The sequence below is a fragment of the Ranitomeya imitator genome, chromosome 4 (genome assembly GCF_032444005.1).
Source record: "Ranitomeya imitator isolate aRanImi1 chromosome 4, aRanImi1.pri, whole genome shotgun sequence".
Classification (NCBI taxonomy): Eukaryota; Metazoa; Chordata; class Amphibia; order Anura; family Dendrobatidae; genus Ranitomeya; species Ranitomeya imitator.
The window spans coordinates 266,586,375-266,598,733 of record NC_091285.1 but is presented as its reverse complement, the minus strand read 5'-3'; positions in this window follow the sequence as shown (position 1 = coordinate 266,598,733).

Below are 12,359 nucleotides of genomic sequence, written 5' to 3'. Positions count from 1 at the left end.
AATGTGACAAATTTGGCTTTATTTGAAATTGAAGATCCAGGACCCATTCAAAGCTTCTAGAGACATTGAGCAAAAAAGAAAATCCTTCCAGGAATTATTACTCACAGAGGGAGGCATGCTCCTAAAACACAATGGCTGACTATAAAATTGGTCTTGCTAACAAAACAGTTGTCCCGCATTTGCGTATATTGTAGCAGGAAGAATAAACTGTACTGGAATGAAGGGCAAAATGTGTAGGAAAATGCAGCCAACTATGTGGCAAAGCGGAGTTTGTTCCAAAGATGAAAGAACACCATCAGGGCTAGAATGGCAGACACTTTCAGAGACTGGTCGTACAACGTCCTTTTAGCTCCATCAATCCCTATATGAGAGACGAATGTGCCAATAGACGTGGTACACCATAGCAAGCTCCCACCCGCCAAGGTCAGAACCGCTATATGCACAAAACAACCAGTTCTCTATAGAAAGTATTGTCTGGTACCAGAGGTTCGGCAAGAACCATAAAGTAAAGCCCATAGTGTATAAGTACGGAACTTCCTCATTTTTTAGAAATCCTACAATAAAATGATCATGCCCGTATCATCAACATAAATATAAGTAATATAAATGGAAGCCAAAGTTTTGTGTAGCAAGACAGTTATAAAAACAGTCAAAGTTAGATAAATGGTCAAAAATGTTTGAGTAATAAAGTCCTAGAATTCATTTTCAGATAATCTCACTTTTCAAGATCATTTCTGGGGTCCACATTCTAACGCTTATTGACATAGGTACGTGGACGAGAATTTGTTGGAATAGTAGTTTGGTATGGGATTGATCGAGTCGTAGAATTTTCAGATGACCTGACTTTGCAAGAACATTTGTGGGGTCCACACTCTAGAGCGTACAGACGTGGGTACGTGGATGAGAATTTGTTGGAATAGTAGTTTGGTATGGGATTGATCGAGTCGTAGAATTTTCAGATGACCTGACTTTGCAAGAACATTTGTGGGGTCCACACTCTAGAGCGTACAGACGTGGGTACGTGGATGAGAATTTGTTGGAATAGTAGTTTGGTATGGGATTGATCGAGTCGTAGAATTTTCAGATGACCTGACTTTGCAAGAACATTTGTGGGGTCCACACTCTAGAGCGTACAGACGTGGGTACGTGGATGAGAATTTGTTGGAATAGTAGTTTGGTATGGGATTGATCGAGTCGTAGAATTTTCAGATGACCTGACTTTGCAAGAACATTTGTGGGGTCCACACTCTAGAGCGTACAGACGTGGGTACATGGATGAGAATTTGTTGGAATAGTAGTTTGGTATGGGATTGATCAAATTCTGGAATTAATTGTGAAATGGGGTAAAATGGGATCTACTAATTAAAATATTTATCAATTGTTCCAAATTGTACTACTGGGGCCACTAAGCAGAAAATAAAAATGATTGAAAAAAAAAACAAACTAATAATTGTAGGTGGTGTGGTAGGTCTCAAAACAGGGGGAGATACAAAGGCCTGGTTGGGATGGGCATGTGGGGCAATAAAATCGGGAATCACTCCGTCTGCCATGCTTTCTGCAAACTCGGCACCTTTTTTGAGGATACCTTTGGGTGGGAGTGACAGGGACAGGGTGAGGAAAATGGCGTTCTGACAGTCTCCGGGAATCCTCAGAGTCGAAGGCTTCCCCCGGTGCCATGGACTCAAATATGAGGCTCTCTACTACTTTTTCCTGAAAGTGCAGGAAAGTTAGTGGTCCTTGAGATTTTTTGTATAGGACAAAACTGTTGTAGGTGGCAGTCTGAATTAGATAGATTCCCACCTTTTTATACCACGCCCTGGTCTTCCTCTTGACCAGGTATGGTTGCAGAACCTGGTCTGACAGGTCTACGCCACCCATATGTCTATTATATTCTGTGACGCAGACAGGTTTTTCTTTGTCCCTGGTGGCACCCCTCTCTCTGACCGTCACAGTGGTGTCCGTATGCAGTGTGGAAAGCATATAGACGTCCTTCCTGTCTTTCCACTTCACTGCAAGTAGTTGGTCGCTTGCAAGTGAAAATGACGCCCCCCTCTCCAAACGTCTGGACACCAACTGTGACGGAAACCCCACTCTGTTTTTCCTCACTGTCCCACAGGCCCCTGTACTTGCAGCATGGAGGGATTTGTATAGGGGGATACTCGTGTAATAATTATCTGTGTACACGTGGTACCCTTGATTGAGAAAGGGCGTCATTAGCTCCCAGACAATTTTGCCTGGGATACCAATTGTCTGGGGGCAGTTTGGGGGGTTTATTTGGCGGTCCCTACCTTCGTAAATTAGGAAGGTGGACGTGTACCCTGATGAGCTCTCGCAAGCTTTATATAATTTTACGCCGTATTTGGCTCTCTTGGAGGGAATAAATTGGCGGAATGAAAGACGGCCCTTGTAGCTCATCAAGGACTCGTCGACTGCCATATTTTGCTCTGGGGTATAGGAATTTAGAAAGGAAGTTTTTAGGAGGGAAATTAGGGGTCTTAATTTATTTAGCCGATCGTAGTTGGGGTCAGTTCTTGGGAGAGCTTGGGCATTGTCACTGAAGTGGAGGAATCTCATCAGGGCTTTGTAACGGGCTCGGGACATGATGGCTGCAAATACAGGGGTGCAGTGGACAGCTTTTGTTGCCCAGTAAGAGCGGAGAGTGGGTTTTTTTACTATACCCATATTCAGGGTGAGGCCTAAGAATTTTTTAATTTCGGGGACATTTGTGGGGATCCAGGAACGGGAATGAAAGGCAGTGGGTTTTTGGGAAATATATTGCCGGGCATATAGGTTAGTTTGGTGGACGATTAATTGCAGGACTTCGGGGCTAATGAAAATTTCAAAAAAATCAATGGGGGTAAAATTGGCGACATCTACTTTTATTCCAGGGACTGCAGAAAAAGGGGGAATTTGAGGGGAAAATGAGGTGTCATTATACCACAGCGGTGGGGGGACTGCGGTACTTGGTCCTGCCTCTGAAGCTTCAGCAGTGACGACCGACTCCGCTACCACCGGGCTGGGGGATCCCGTGGAGGAAGAGTCGTCATCACTGTCTGAAAACTGCTCAACTTCAGGGGCAGAATCTGTTTCGCTGCCGGAGCTGCCGGAGCAAAGCAGGCTGTAAGCTTGCTCCGCGCTAAAAGTTCTGCGAGCCATTTTATCTAATTCCTCCCCTAACCCTAACCCTAACCCTAACCCTACCCCTAACCCTAACCCTAACCCTAAAACAAATTTAAAAAAAAAATTATAATTTTTTTTTTCTTTTTTTTTTATTTTTTTTTTATAATCCTCTGCTGGTGATGCAGGGATTACGGAGAACGGGGGTGGGTAAATGGGATGCTGGCGGAGGCAGATATTATGTTTTTTGTCACTGACAGAGCAGCACTTGAACTGTAGTCTCTCTCTCTTCTCTCCTAGAACAACTACAAGGAGAGAAGAGAAAGGTACAGCCCAAGTGCTGCCATGTTTATCAAATATTAGGGGTTTTGATCACTGTAATTGGACATATTACAGTAATCAAAACCCAGCAGCCAATGAGAAAATTCTCATAGGTTGCTGGGTCTCTGCTGGCAGATCATGGCAGGCGCACTGCGCATGCGCCCGCCATTTTCTTCCAGCAGAGAAGAAGAAGGGGGGCCAGGAGCAGTGGGCTGGGGACCGGGGACCACTACTGAGGACCGGGGACCACTACTGAGGACCGGGGACAGGAGCAGGCGGTATGGTGGGGGGCTCTATTTCTCTCCCCTCTGATGTGCGATCACATCAGAGGGGAGAGAAATGCAAAGCATTTTTTTTTTTACAAACTATTTGCAGCGATCGCAATCCCGGGGGTCTGTAAAGACCCCTGGGATTGCGATCGCTCCAGGGGGTCTGCGATCGCTCCAGGGGGTCTGTAAAAACAGACCCCAATACACCGGGGGAAGCTAGGCTTTGGCGGGCGCATCTGCACATGCGCCCGCCATTTTGGAGCCCGGGCAGGAAGGAGGAGGGTCGGGGACCGGGGGGGCACCTTCTCCGGTACATAAGGTACCGTGGGGGGCTTGGGGGACCCTATTTCTCTCCCCTCTAATGTCCGATCACATTAGAGGGGAGAGAAACACAATACTAATCGCGTTTTTTTTTTTTTTTGCGATCGCCGGTAAACGGTTAATTACCGGCGATCGCAAAAGCGGGGTCGGTGAAAACCGACCCGAATCATGTTCTCTGGGGTCTCGGCTACCCCCGGCAGCCGAGACCCCGGAGAAAATCGGCCTCTGGGGGGCGCTACGTACTTTTTCCACAGCGCCGTTAATTAACGGCGCTGTGGCTTAAGTACCCTTAGCGGCCGCCGTTAAAAGGCGTATCGGCGGTCGCTAAGGTGTTAAAGGGACACTGTCACCTGAATTTGGAGGGAACAATCTTTAGCCATGGAGGCGGGGTTTTTGGGTTTTTGATTCACCCTTTCCTTACCTGCTGGCTGCATGCTGGCTGCAATGTTGGATTGAAGTTCATTCTCTGTCCTCTGTAGTACACGCCTGCACAGTCTGCAATCTTGCCTTGCCCAGGCGTGTACTATGAAGGACAGAGAATGAACTTCAATCCAATATTGCAGCCAGCATGCAGCCAGCAGGTAAGGAAAGGGTGAATCAAAAACCCCAAAACCCCGCCTCCATGGCTGAAGATTGTTCCCTCCAAATTCAGGTGACAGTGTCCCTTTAAGTGATCTACCATGTCATGACTGAGTTTCTGTGGTTTATAATCACTTCCAATTTCAATAATACTGCTCACTGTTGATCATGGAAAATTTTGAAAAGAATAAATTTCAGAACCTGGTTTATTGCAATCCAACTTTCATTTATCAGCGCGAATGGTTAGTCCTGCAATCAGGATATGGTCAAGGCCCAAGTGTTTAAGATGTTCCTCCCAGATTATGCTGAAAATGGCAATGTCATCCAGGTAAGCATAGGCAAATTCCTGTAATTGTTCTAACAGTCGATCTACAAGTCTCTGGAAATCATCAGGGTAATTTTTCATCCTGAAGAGCATTCCCAGGAGCTAAAAGGGCCCAAATGAAGTGTGGAGCACTCAAAAGCATTAGGGGTATCTACTAGTACCCTTTGCCCAAGTCTAAGGTGGTTGCAAATTGGGCACTGGCTAGCCAATAAAATAGGTCATTAACCCTGTGTATGGGGTAAGCATCATCCTTCATGGCATAGTTTAATTCCCAGCTTTCGACTCAGAACTACACTGCACCATCATTCTTGGGGTCCAGGGCAACAGGAGAGGCCCAAGATTTGTGAGATGGCTGAATAACTCCTAGTTGTTTAATCTCTTTAAGTTTATTCTTTATCATGAATTGAACAGCCTCTGGATGGGCATTGTCCGGAGGTTTCCACATGGTGGCTGGTGAGAGTAGTTTGCCCCAGCATTGAGGTAAAAGCAGAACCCCTCTGTCTTAGTGTGGACAAAATATCATCCTTTTGTGTCTCTGATAAATGGAAGCCCAGGGGCACTTGTTCCAGGGATCCTCCCACTTGGCCGAACTGGGTTTGGTAGATAGCAAGAACAGGCAAAGATCAGTCATGATCATGCTGATGTGGACGGTCTTCTGTCGTCGACCACTTGGTTCCAGGGCAATGATGTAGTTAGTGTCATTAATTTTCCTGACAACCTGATAAGGGCCTTCCCACGTTGCTTGAAGCTTGCTGGCAGGGAAAGCAATAATCATGAACATCATCAGTTTTCCTTCCATAAATTCCCCGGTCTTGGCTTTACAGTCATACCAGGTCTTTGGTCTGAACTGGGCCATTCACTGGTGGTCTTTAGCCAAGGTAGCTAGCTGGGCAAGACAGTCTCAGAATGCTTCCTTCAGAAGTGAAAAGCCCACAGACCTTCTGGTCCAACAGTATTTCGAAGGGAGAGAACGATGTGGACTGCTGGCGGTATGGGGTGGTGTGAATGGACATGTATGCCAGAGGGACTAGACCAGGTCTGACACAAAATGAGTTCCAAGATCAATTAATATTTCACTGGGGACCCCTACCCAGGAAAAGATTGAAACAAGACCCTCGGTTACCGTTACTGCTGTAATACTGGACAGGACCGAGTGGCATACTCTACCTCTTTTAGGATGTATTTTTTCCCTGACTGGCTGTGGTGGGTCAGCGGTCCTATGATATCCACAGCTATATGTTGAATTGGTTCTTTAGCTATGGGCAGGGGTTGCAGGGGTACCTTAGGTTGAGCTCCTGGATGCCGCTTTGGCTTGCACACATCACAGGTGTGGCGATAATGAGTTACCGACTGAGAGATTCCAGGCCAGTAGAATCTTTGGGTGTGTCTCTTTTCATTCCTTTTCATGGATACAGTCCAGTAACGGGATAAATGAGAGTCACCATCCTGCGCTTAGAGATCGATATGGCAATGTAATATCAGCAGTGTATCACATACTTATTTTCCCTACTGCATCACTTTCACAGTATCTATTTTATCCTTTTTTTTTTTCAACTAGCTTTAGTAAGCTTAAAATAGAAATCATTGCTTTACAAAAATGCTTGAAAGAAACACACAGGTTAAAAACGCATGAAAATCGCAACAAAAAAAGCATAAAAAAGAAGCGTTTTTCATGTCAACAGATGTAAAAATGGTGGCGAAATCCACCAAATGTATGTGCACCAAATACTTTATGGGTGCACATACCCTAAGTACACCATGCGTTCTTGATGAGTTTTTGATGCATATTTCCTCACTAATTAGTATGTGTGAAATCTTCAGCAAAAGCATACCTGTGAAGACTTACAGATATTTCTGCACCATTTCTGCATCTCTTGGCAGGAAAAATGCTGCATAAAATAAGTACATTTTTGACACGGTTTTTAAGGCCATTTTTTATGCATTTTTTTTTTACAAGCAATTGTTGCTGCTGATTTTCTCACGGCCAAGTGCAAATGTTGAGCATTTGGAGAGTTTTACCTCCGTATTTGTAAGAAATAACCTGGAGTGGGTGATAAATACAGAAGTGGTGCATATGTTTCTATTATACTTTTCCTCTGATTGTTCCACTGCTGATTTTGGCTTTCAAATACTAGGGTAAAAACTCACCAAATATTAAACATGTACAATTGGCCTAAGTGAAATCTGCAGCAAAAACATACCTGTGTAGACATTGGGTATGCACACACTTTGAGTAATTGGAAGCCAAAAGTTCCACACCATCTCTTGGCCGGAAAAATGCAGCACACAACAGTACATAACAGCCAAAATAAAATTAGAAAACTGCTGCTGCCACAGAATTAGCACATCACATTAAGTGCCTCAGTTCTGACACTATACCTGGCTCATCCTGATTACCCTACTGCAGTATAGTATATGGGTGTGATGACAGCTTCCATCAAGCCATGGCGTTCGTAATGGAGAGGTGTCAGTCAGAAACACCCCTTTTACTAACCCTGTAAGTTAAAAATGAATAAACACACACACATACACATAAAAGTCCTTTATTAAAAAAGAAAACACTTTCACCAATTCATTTACCCCCAAAAAATCCCACACCGATCCGCCATAGTCCAATGGGTCTGCCATATTCCACAACGATGTTCTATGATGAACCCCATCCAAAATTCCAGCATATTTATCATCGATTTGCTCCATTCAAGTAGCAAGCACCTGAGCATTATAGTGCTCACCCCTAACTAATCAAAACAAGTTATCTGACAAAAAAATTGGAAAGGTTTTAATATGATGTTAGTGTAGTGCAGTGATAGACTTTAACCCCTTCCCGACCCATGACGCCACGTAGGCGTCATGAAAGTCGGTGCCAATCCGACCCATGACGCCTATGTGGCGTCATGGAAAGATCGCGTCCCTGCAGGCCGGGTGAAAGGGTTAACTCCCATTTCACCCGATCTGCAGGGACAGGGGGAGTGGTAGTTTAGCCCAGGGGGGGTGGCTTCACCCCCTCGTGGCTACGATCGCTCTGATTGGCTGTTGAAAGTGAAACTGCCAATCAGAGCGATTTGTAATATTTCACCTATTATAACGGGTGAAATATTACAATCCAGCCATGGCCGATGCTGCAATATCATCGGCCATGGCTGGAAATACTAATGTGCCCCCACCCCACCCCACCGATCGCCCCCCCAGCCCCCCGATCTGGCCGGTACACTGCTCCGGCTCCCCTCCGTCCTGTGCTCCGCTCCCCCCGTGCTCTTGTCCGCTCCCCCCGTTCTCCAATCACCCCCCCGTGCTCCAATCACCCCCCCTGCTTTCTGATCCACCCCCCCGTGCTCCGTTCCACCCCCCCGTGCTCCGTTCCAGCCCCCCGTGCTCCGTTCCACGCCCCCGTGCTCCGTTCCACGCCCGCCGCGCTCCGATTCCCCCCCATGCTCCGATCCCCCCCCCGTGGTCCCCCCCCACCCCATCATACTTACCGATCCTGCCGGGGTCCCGTCCGTCTTCTCCCTGGGCGCCGCCATCTTCCAAAATGGCGGGCGTATGCGCAGATTCGTTCCAAAGTGCATTTTGATCACTGAGATAGATTATATCTCAGTGATCAAAATAAAAAAAATAATAAATGACCCCCCCCCCCCCCTTTGTCACCCCCATAGGTAGGGACAATAAAAAAATAAAGAATTTTTTTTTTCCACTAATGTTAGAATAGGGTTAGAGTTAGGGGTAGGGTTAGGGTTAGGGGTAGGGTTAGGGTTAGGGGTAGGGTTAAGGGTAGGGTTAGGGCTAGGGTTAGGGTTAGGGGTAGGGTTAGGGCTAGGGTTAGGGTTTGGGTATGTGCACACGTATTCTGGTCCTCTGCGGATTTTTCCGCTGCGGATTTGATAAATCCGCAGTGCTAAACCGCTGCGGATTTATGGTGGATTTACCGCGTTTTTTTCTGCGCATTTCACTGCGGTTTTAAAATTGCGATTTTCTATTTGAGCAGTTGTAAAACCGCTGCGGAATCCGCACAAAGAAGTGACATGCTGCGGAATGTAAACCGCTGCGTTTCCGTGCAGTTTTTCCGCAGCATGTGTACAGCGATTTTTGTTTCCCATAGGTCTACATTGAACTGTAAACTCATGGGAAACTGCTGCGGATCTGCAGCGTTTTCCGCAGTGTGCACATACCTTTAGAATTAGGCTATGTGCACACGGTGCGGATTTGGCTGCGGATTGGCCGCTGCAGATTCGCAGCAGTGTTCCATCAGGTTTACAGTACAATGTAAACATATGAAAAACCAAATCCGCTGTGCCCATGGTGCAGAAAATACCGCGCGGAAACGCTGCGTTGTATTTTCCGCAGCATGTCAATTCTTTGTGCGGATACCGCGGCGTTTTACACCTGTTCCTCAATAGGAATCCGCAGGTGAAATCCGCACAAAAAACACTGGAAATCCGCGGAAAATCCGCAGGTAAAACGCAGTGCCTTTTACCCGCGGATTTTTCAAAAATGGTGCGGAAATATCTCACATGAATCCGCAACGTGGGCACATAGCCTTAGGGTTAGGGTTGGAATTAGGGTTGTGGTTAGGGTTGTGATTAGGGTTATGGCTACAGTTGGGATTAGGGTTAGGGGTGTTGGGGTTAGTGTTGGGGTTAGTGTTGGAGGTAGAATTGAGGGGTTACCACTGTTTAGGCACATCAGGGGTCTCCAAACGCAACATGGCGCCACCATTGATTCCAGCCAATCTCGTATTCAAAAAGTCATATGGTGCTCCCTCACTTCCGAGCCCTGACGTGTGCCCAAACAGTGGTTTACCCCCACATATGGGGTATCAGTGTACTCAGGATAAACTGCGCAACAATTACTGGGGTCCAATTTCTCCTGTTACCCTTGTAAATCTAAAAAAATGCTTGCTAAAACATCATTTTTGAGGAAAGAAAAATGATTTTTTATTTTCACGGCTCTGCGTTGTAAACGTCTGTGAAGTACTTAGGGGTTCAAAGTGCTCACCACATATCTAGATAAGTTCCTTGGGGGGTCTAGTTTCTAAAATATGGTCACTTGTGGGGGGTTTCTACTGTTTAGGCACACCAGGGGCTCTGCAAACGCAATGTGACGCCCGCAGACCATTCCATCAAAGTCTGCATTTCAAAAGTCACTATTTCCCTTCTGAGCCCCGACGTGTGCCCAAACAGTGGTTTACCCCCACACATGGGGTATCAGCGTACTCAGGAGAAACTGGACAACAACTATTGGGGTCCAATTTCTCCTGTTACCCTTGGAAAAATAAAAAATTCTGGGCTAAATAATTATTTTTGAGGAAAGAAAACGTATTTATTATTTTCACGGTTCTGCATTATAAACTTCTATGAAGCACTTGGGGGTTCAAAGTGCTCACCACACATCTAGATAAGTTCCTTTCGGGGTCTAGTTTCCAAAATGGGGTCACTTGTGGGGGGTTTCTACTGTTTAGGCACATCAGGGGCTCTGCAAACGCAACGTGACGCCCGCAGAGCATTCCATCAAAGTCTGCATTTCAAAACGTCACTACTTCACTTCCGAGCCCCAACGTGTGCCCAAACAGTGGTTTACCCCCACATATGGGGTATCACCGTACTCCGGAGAAACTGGACAACAAATATTGGGGTCAAATTTTTCCTGTAACCCTTGGGAAAATAAAAAATGCTGGGCTAAATAATTATTTTTGAGGAAAGAAAACGTATTTATTATTTTCACGGCTCTGCATTATAAACTTCTATGAAGCACTTGGGGGTTCAAAGTGCTCACCACACATCTAGATAAGTTCCTTTCGGGGTCTAGTTTCCAAAATGGGGTCACTTGTGGGGGGTTTCTACTGTTAAGCCACATCAGGGGCTCTGCAAATGCAACGTGACGCCCACAGAGCATTCCATCAAAGTCTGCATTTCAAAACGTCACTACTTCACTTCCGAGCCCCGGCATGTGCCCAAACAGTGATTTACCCCCACATATGGGGTATCAGCGTACTGAGGAGAAACTGGACAACAACTTTTGGGGTCAAATTTCTCCTGTTACCCTTGGGAAAATAAAAAATTGCAGGCTAAAATATCATTTTTGAGAAAATAATTTTTTTTTTTATTTTCATGGCTCTGCTTTATAAACTTCTGTGAAGCACTTGGGGGTTCAAAGTCCTCACCACACATCTAGATTAGTTCCTTTGGGGGTCTAGTTTCCAAAATGGGGTCATTTCTGGGGGATCTCCAATGTTTAGGCACACAGGGGCTCTCCAAACGTGACATGGTGTCCGCTAATGATTGGAGCTAATTTTCCATTTAAAAAGCCAAATGGCGTGCCATCCCTTCCGAGCCCTGCCGTGCGCCCAAACAGTGGTTTACCCCCACATATGGGGTATCAGCGTACTCAGGACAAACTGGACAACAATATTTGGGGTCCAATTTCTCCTATTATCCTTGGCAAAATAGGAAATTCCAGGCTAAAAAATCATTTTTTATTTTCATGGCTCTGCGTTATAAACTTCTGTGAAGCACCTGGGGGTTTAAAGTGCTCAATATGCATCTAGATAAGTTCCTTGGGGGGTCTAGTTTCCAAAATGGGGTCACTTGTGGGGGAGCTCCAATGTTTAGGCACACAGGGGCTCTCCAAACGCGACATGGTGTCCGCTAACAATTGGAGCTAATTTTCCATTCAAAAAGTCAAATGGCGCGCCTTCCCTTCCGAGCCCTGCCGAGTGCCCAAACAGTGGTTTACCCCCACATATTAGGTATCAGCGTACTCGGGAGAAATTGCCCAACAAATTTTATGATCCATTTTATCCTACTGCCCATGTGAAAATGAAAAAATTGAGGCGAAAATAATTTTTTTGTGGAAAAAAAAGTACTTTTTCATTTTTACAGATCAATTTGTGAAGCACCTGAGGGTTTAAAGTGCTCACTAAGCATCTAAATAAGTTCCTTGGGGGGTCTAGTTTCCAAAATGGGGTCACTTGTGGGGGAGCGCCAATGTTTAGGCACACAGAAGCTATCCAAACGCGACATGGTGTCCGCTAACGATGGAAATAATTTTTCATTCAAAAAGTCAAATGGCGCTCCTTCCCTTCCGAGCCTTACCATGTGCCCAAACAGTGGTTTACCCCCACATGTGAGGTATTGGTGTACTCAGGAGAAATTTCCCAACACATTTTAGGATCCATTTTATCCTGTTGCCCATGTGAAAATGAAAAAATTGAGGCTAAAAGAATTTTTTTGTGAAAAAAAAGTACTTTTTCATTTTTACGGCTCAATTTGTGAAGCACCTGGGGGTTCAAAGTGCTCACTATGCATCTAGATAAGTTCCTTGGGGCGTCTAGTTTCCAAAATGGGGTCACTTGTGGGGGAGCTCCAATTTTTAGGCACACGGGTGCTCTCCAAACGTGACATGGTGTCCGCTAAAGAGTGGAGCCAATTTTT